This window comes from Anastrepha obliqua, chromosome 1, assembly GCF_027943255.1.
Source record: "Anastrepha obliqua isolate idAnaObli1 chromosome 1, idAnaObli1_1.0, whole genome shotgun sequence".
NCBI lineage: Eukaryota > Metazoa > Arthropoda > Insecta > Diptera > Tephritidae > Anastrepha > Anastrepha obliqua.
The window spans coordinates 104,384,569-104,390,927 of NC_072892.1; positions in this window are offsets into that span (position 1 = coordinate 104,384,569).

The window sequence follows — 6,359 nt, forward strand, 5'->3', positions numbered from 1 at the left end:
TCGGGTATTCTTCTTGATTGGCGCGATAACCGGTTAAGCGATTTTGGCCAAATTTAACAAAGCGCACCAACCGTTTCTTTCTCTAATCGGCGCCAGTTGAACACACCTAGTGGAGCCAAGTCTTTCTCAACCAGATCTTTCCAAGGCAAAAGAGGTCTTCCTCTTCTTCTGCTACCACCCGTCGGTACCGCATCGGATACTTTCAGAGTCGGAGCATTTAAATGCGTTGGCCTAGCTGGATCTTCATTCACTGCGCTATGTCTCAATGTGTCAATTAAAAACTTAAAGTATGTAGTTTTTTTCTACTTGACGAAGTGGTTGGAAAAGTATATAAAAAAAATATTCAACAATTAGAGTTAATGGAATTATTTTTTGAACAATCTACTGCTAAAGTTTTTATTATCAAATACTTTTATGTTGCTTTATACTTAGTCCTGCCATAAGTTCTGTCACAAGTTAAGTCCGTTATAGATATCAAATGATAATACTTTTTTTAATGAAGTTAGTTTTTTCATGTAAATATTATATTAAAGAAAAAAATTTTAAATTTTTATTCGAAATGGTCAACATTTGCTTTTACACAAGCCTGTAAACGATTCGGCCATTCAGCTACTGCAGCACGCACGGTTCCATGGATATTGACGTCGCTGCTCGAACCAAAGATTGTTTGAGACTCTCCAAATTTCTTTGAGGTATTCGACAGGCCATGTGGAGTGGAGCGGAATCTTGCTGGAAGATCCAACGCTGTCCATTGAAGAGAGTACTGCTCAATTGCTTCACCGCGCCTTCTAAGTCATCTTCTCGATACACTTTTGTCCCGGTATTAAACCCTTTTTCGCATAAATGAAGAGATGCAACGCCTTTACAAGACACTCTCCACCAAACCATTACGGAGGCTAGATGGTGGCCACGCTGAACCCTTGGAACAACATTTTTTGCGCCCTTAGATGTTTTAGCATAGATTTTGTAGTTTTGCTTATTGAAGACTTCTTGAGCAGTGAAGATTTTCTCATCTGTGAAAAGAATATTTTCATGGCCGTTACGCGCGTGCCACCGAAAAAGTTACTTGCGTCTGTCGAGTCTAATTTTCTTCAAACACGTTGTCGAAAGATGACCAGTTGAGCGACGGAAGGCTTTCATGTGGAGATCATCTCTTGACATGGATTTGGGAAACACATTAATTTCCATGGACATGATATTCTGCTTTCTAAGGGGATTTCTGCGAATTCTTTATCGAACAGCTTTTATAGCTACACCAGTTCGAACCACGTCTGCCACTTCAGACGTTTGGGGAAAACGATTGATCGTGCGGTAAACAAACATTCTGAAATATTATGCTTTTCAGCAATTCGTAAATCTTACTTGCACCTTTACCACATTTGTAATGCAATCACTCAACGCGATTTTCCTTAGCTCCCTACTCTATTATTTGCGTCAAAACTCGATATATTATTATTATTATTTATTTGTTATCTATAATTAAAATTATAAAATAACTTTTTAGCACAAGCTACCAAGGCTATCGGCTTAGTCATATGGTTATAATACTTATTACTAGAGGTTTAAATTAAGTGAAACATTTCAATATCTTTTAGAAAGTTAACAATTAGTCTTATATTAGATTCTGAGGGGTGTCGTAGGATTAGCGGGAGTGTGTTCTGTGTTTGAAATGCTTGAGAGCGTTGAGCGTGAAGATTTGGGCAATCTGATAAAATATGCTGAATTGTTAGGTTGTTATTGTTGCAGAAGTGGCACTTGGGTTGAGATTTCGATTGCAAAATATATTCATGCGTTATAAGTGTGTTCCCCAATCTGAGGCGTATGAAGCATCTGTTGGCCCATGTTGAAGTGTTGGTTGGAAGTTTGATCTGTGCACCGAGAGGGTTTATATCTTTGTATGGATGTGTGTAAGTTGACCATTCCTCATTAAGATGTTTATGTAGAGCGTTAGAGTAATAGGTTTTTAGTGACTTCACATCAAATGGTATGAAGATGTGAAGACAGTCTTTTAGCGAGGATTTTGCAGCTAGGTCTGCTTGTTCATTCCCCAAGATGCCTGAGTGAGATGGAATCCACATCAGTTTTATTTTTGGTGATGCGCTCATAAGTAGTTGTTGCACCGATTGTAATGGGCTGTCTCTTATGTGAAATTTTTGGGAAGCTAGAAATACCGATTTGTTGGTTTCTTTGGCCATTTGTAGTGCCGAGATTAATCCCTGTAGTTCTGCGTCAAATATGTTTGCATATTGTGGTAGTAGTCCGTGGGACTGTGTTAGACCATTCTCGTCTGTAACAGCAAATGATACACCGTCTTTTTGTTTTGACCCGTCGGTAAGCAGAAAGCTCCATCCTTCCTGCTTTAGTGGAGTAACGATGCTAGTGTATAGCTTTTGAAAATTAGATTGACATGTCTTGTCTTTGTGGTGGAGTGTCAACTCATTGATAAATATCTTGCTGTCAAGCTCCCATGGTGGGACTTTTGCTGGCGTAAGTTTTGGTGGGGAAAAACTTAATTTGAGAAATTCTGCAAGTTCCTTTATCTCACACAAGGCGGATTTTCTTTTTATGTCCGTTTTTCGTTTGTTAAGTAGTTGGATTTCACGACTTAGTACGTTTGGTGAGTAGGAGTAGAGTTTGTAAATTATACGGCTTCTGAGATATTTTATTCTGGATTCGATTGTCTGAAAGCCCCCTTCGGTTAGCAAGTTCTTTATTGGTGTAGTTCTAAATGCTCTTAGGCTTCTTCTCACAGCAGAATGGTAAGGGCCTTTGATCATCTTGAGGTGATTTTTAGAGGTGGATCCATAGATTTGTAATCCATAGTCTATTTTGCTCAGAATTGTTAGTTTGGTGATATCGATTAAGGTGTTAGTATGTACATAACTTTTTTTTGAGGATAGATATTTTATAATATTCAGCCTGGTAGCTAGTGCGTTCCTTATATTAGAACAATGATACTTAAAGTTATATTTGGAATCAAATGTTACACCTAATATTTTCATATTATTATCGTTAGGTATAGTATAGTTGTTATTTTTGAGATTTATTTTGCTACAATTTCGTTTTTTGCAAATATGCAAATGTTTGCATTTATTTAAGGAGATTAGGGCGCCTGATGGTAGTGACCAGTTGTGTATGGCATTTAAGGCGTTATTGAAAGACACTTCAATGTCTGAGGTTTTTGTTTGGGTGGAAATGAGGTAAAGGTCGTCGGCATATAAGCAGTGCTTGATGTTACGGTGTTTACTCATAAGTCTGCTTATGTCGTCGAATGCCACCAAGAAAAGTGTGACCGACAATGGCGAGCCTTGGGGAATTCCGTTGTGGAGGGGGAATGTTTTGGAAAAGGTGTCATTTGATTTACAACGAAATTTTCTCTTTGTCAGAAATAATTTTACATATTCAAAAATTTTTGGGCCGATTTGCCATTCCTGTAGTTTTTGCAAGACCACGTGACAACCGATGTTGTCAAATGCTTTGGCAAAATCTACGGAAAGGATAGAAATGTGATTCTTTTTTGAGAGATTTTTACATATGTGGTGATCGAGAAAGAGAAGTGCATCTAAGGTGCTTTTTCCGGACTGAAATCCTACTTGGAATGGAGATAGAAGCTTTTTGATATTTAAATACCACATCAACCTTGTAGCGATTATTTTTTCCATCGGTATAATTTATGAGTAGACAATGCATACGAACACAAGCAAAAGTAACGGAACTTTTTTCTGCGAATTTGTTCTCGCCGTATGCATTGTGAAATTTGTCACAGAATTTCTAACAAAACTAATACTCTTTTTAATAATTCGAAATGGAATAATTGCATTTAAATCGTTTGTATCACCGCGCGAAATACGTGATGTACTATATCTACAGTTAGAATTTTCAAAAAATCGATTTTTTTTTGTTTTTCTTAATGTACATATATTTAAAATACTCACAGAAAATTTAATATCGTTCCAGTGAATATTTTCGAAGTTACACGCAAATTTGAAAAGGCGTTTCAGAGTGCTTGAAAGTACAAGGCCGGAGCGGCAGCGCTTACCTGGAACGCTGTCCCTTTTATGCACCTGCCTATTGTAAATGTTCCCTTCTAATGTATTTAGATGCGTAAAGCAACAGTGTGTTACTGCTTTTTTTATACCTGAAAGTTAAATTTTTATTTTTCCCTCCCCAAACTGAAAAATATTTAAAATACCTTGCGTCGACAAGACTTTTATTGTTTGTTCTAATGAAAAAGTGTGTTTGTTTTAATGAAAAATGTTACAGCATTACCAAAACTATTTTCCTCAAACGTAAAAAAAAAAATAATTTACTAGGGATTATTCCGCTCTTGGTGATAAAAAAGAGTTTTTCTTCGCGGATTATTCCGTCGGTTGATAAAAAAGGTTTAAAAATTTTTTTATTTATGTAAAAGTTGGGAAATTCGATGTTTCTAGCGGATGGTTTTAGCAAAATAAACATCAAAAACTAATTTTGCGTACCCAAAAACCACACACACATATTTTCTTCCGAAAAATGTAAAACCAAGAACAAATGATTGGGGATTAATAACTAGATTTCAAAATAAGAAGGCTCGAAATCCATTTAAGAGTAGTGCTTTCATGGAATATCTTTTGTTTAGAATTGCAAGTAGAATACTTTAATCGCCGAAATAAAGTAGAGAAAAAATTTAACCCGTCCTAATGTGCATACATACAGATGTAAAATCAAAAGCATTTTCGACCGTATTTTTTAGGAAAACTTTTACTTACAATTTATTTGGAAAACTTCAGTAAAAATGTGTACATGTAAGAATGTATTTATGTTGTGAAGTAAATTAATTAAACTTGTTTCTATATTTCATATATTTTATTTATTTGACGCCGTTTTGGAATTCTCTTTTCGATTACTTAAAATTATTTATGTTCACCTTCTCTATGCAGCATTTTCTTGAAGCTGGTTTCTTGTTTGTGGATGCTTGCTTTGTTATGTACTACATATTTATTTCTTTCATATTTATAGCTTTATCAGTTTTAGTATTTCCTTAATGTGTGCCAATTTCGGAGAATGTGAATGTGTATAGGTTTGTATGTATGAATGTTGAGTTTTGCAGCAAAGGAAAAAGTACATAAATACATACATACATTTATTCCTACATTATTGCATTCATGCTTTCTATTATTTTTATGTTTTTAAGTTTTTCAACAGCGAGTGTTGGAGTTTTTGTGTGGGATGTTTTCTGCAGTCTATTGTGGCACTATTAAATACATATGTATGTGGTGTGTATGCAAGCAGTGTTGCTTAAAGCAAATACAGCATCGGTCATTAAGATGTTGAAAAATATATAAAAGCTGGCTATACAAAATTTACGGATTGATTTGCTGAAAACAACAGTAGTACACCGTGAAATGAATTGTTTGTCAGTGAATTTGAAAATCAAACTTCTATTCCATTTGCATCGCATTTGTTGGGCAGAACACTGCATTTTTGAAATTTGGTTCGGTGGCCTTTTTATTATAAATATATGTGTATGTATGTCGAAAAGTAAATATTAAAAATAAATTTCAAAACTTTTTTGTATTGATTGGCTTAACGCAGTAAATTTGTACCAATAAATAAGACCAATGAGGATATAATGTTCCATAGTTAAGTGATTTATTGAAGTACTAATAATGAAGTAATGCTACACACAAACTAATACAAACTTTAAGATAAAACTTGTTAGCGAAAATTTTAATAAAAAACATACATAGATATATGAACACAAATACTTCGCGATTGAGAATAAATATGTTGCCTCCAATTGCGATTTACATTCAATGAATTTTCCTCCTTCCCATGGCAAATTCGATCAAAAACCGCGAACACCCAAATTGACATTCACAAAGCCAGGGATAATTTTGTACACGTAGTCAGACAACAATAGTCTCTACCCATTGATACATATATGTAAAACCTATGCATAAGTTAACGATCTCTGGCATCCTCGGCGCGCGTTTATTTTCTAGGCAAAAGCCGAATTCATACATAAAAAAAATGATAAAAATATATCAATGTCTAGTTTATGCACCTTATCACCAATTTTAGTATTTATATTCGCAAAAATTCTAATTAGTAAATTTTTTCATTCGTCATAATCGAATAGGAAGAGAGTGTACATAAGGGTGGAGTGAAATTTTTTGTTTCAAATCGCTTTTGGCACACTTCCACAAAGCTGCCTTTCTAGCCCAGAAATATAGGTGCAAAATATTATGTGTGTATGCATAAGTTGTCGATCTTTGGTGCAAATTGATTTGTTACGCTCTTGATTTTCACGAGTGTGGGCGAATTTCACGTTATTATTGTGTTTGAAAACAAGTTACAGCCATAAAACTTAAAGTTCT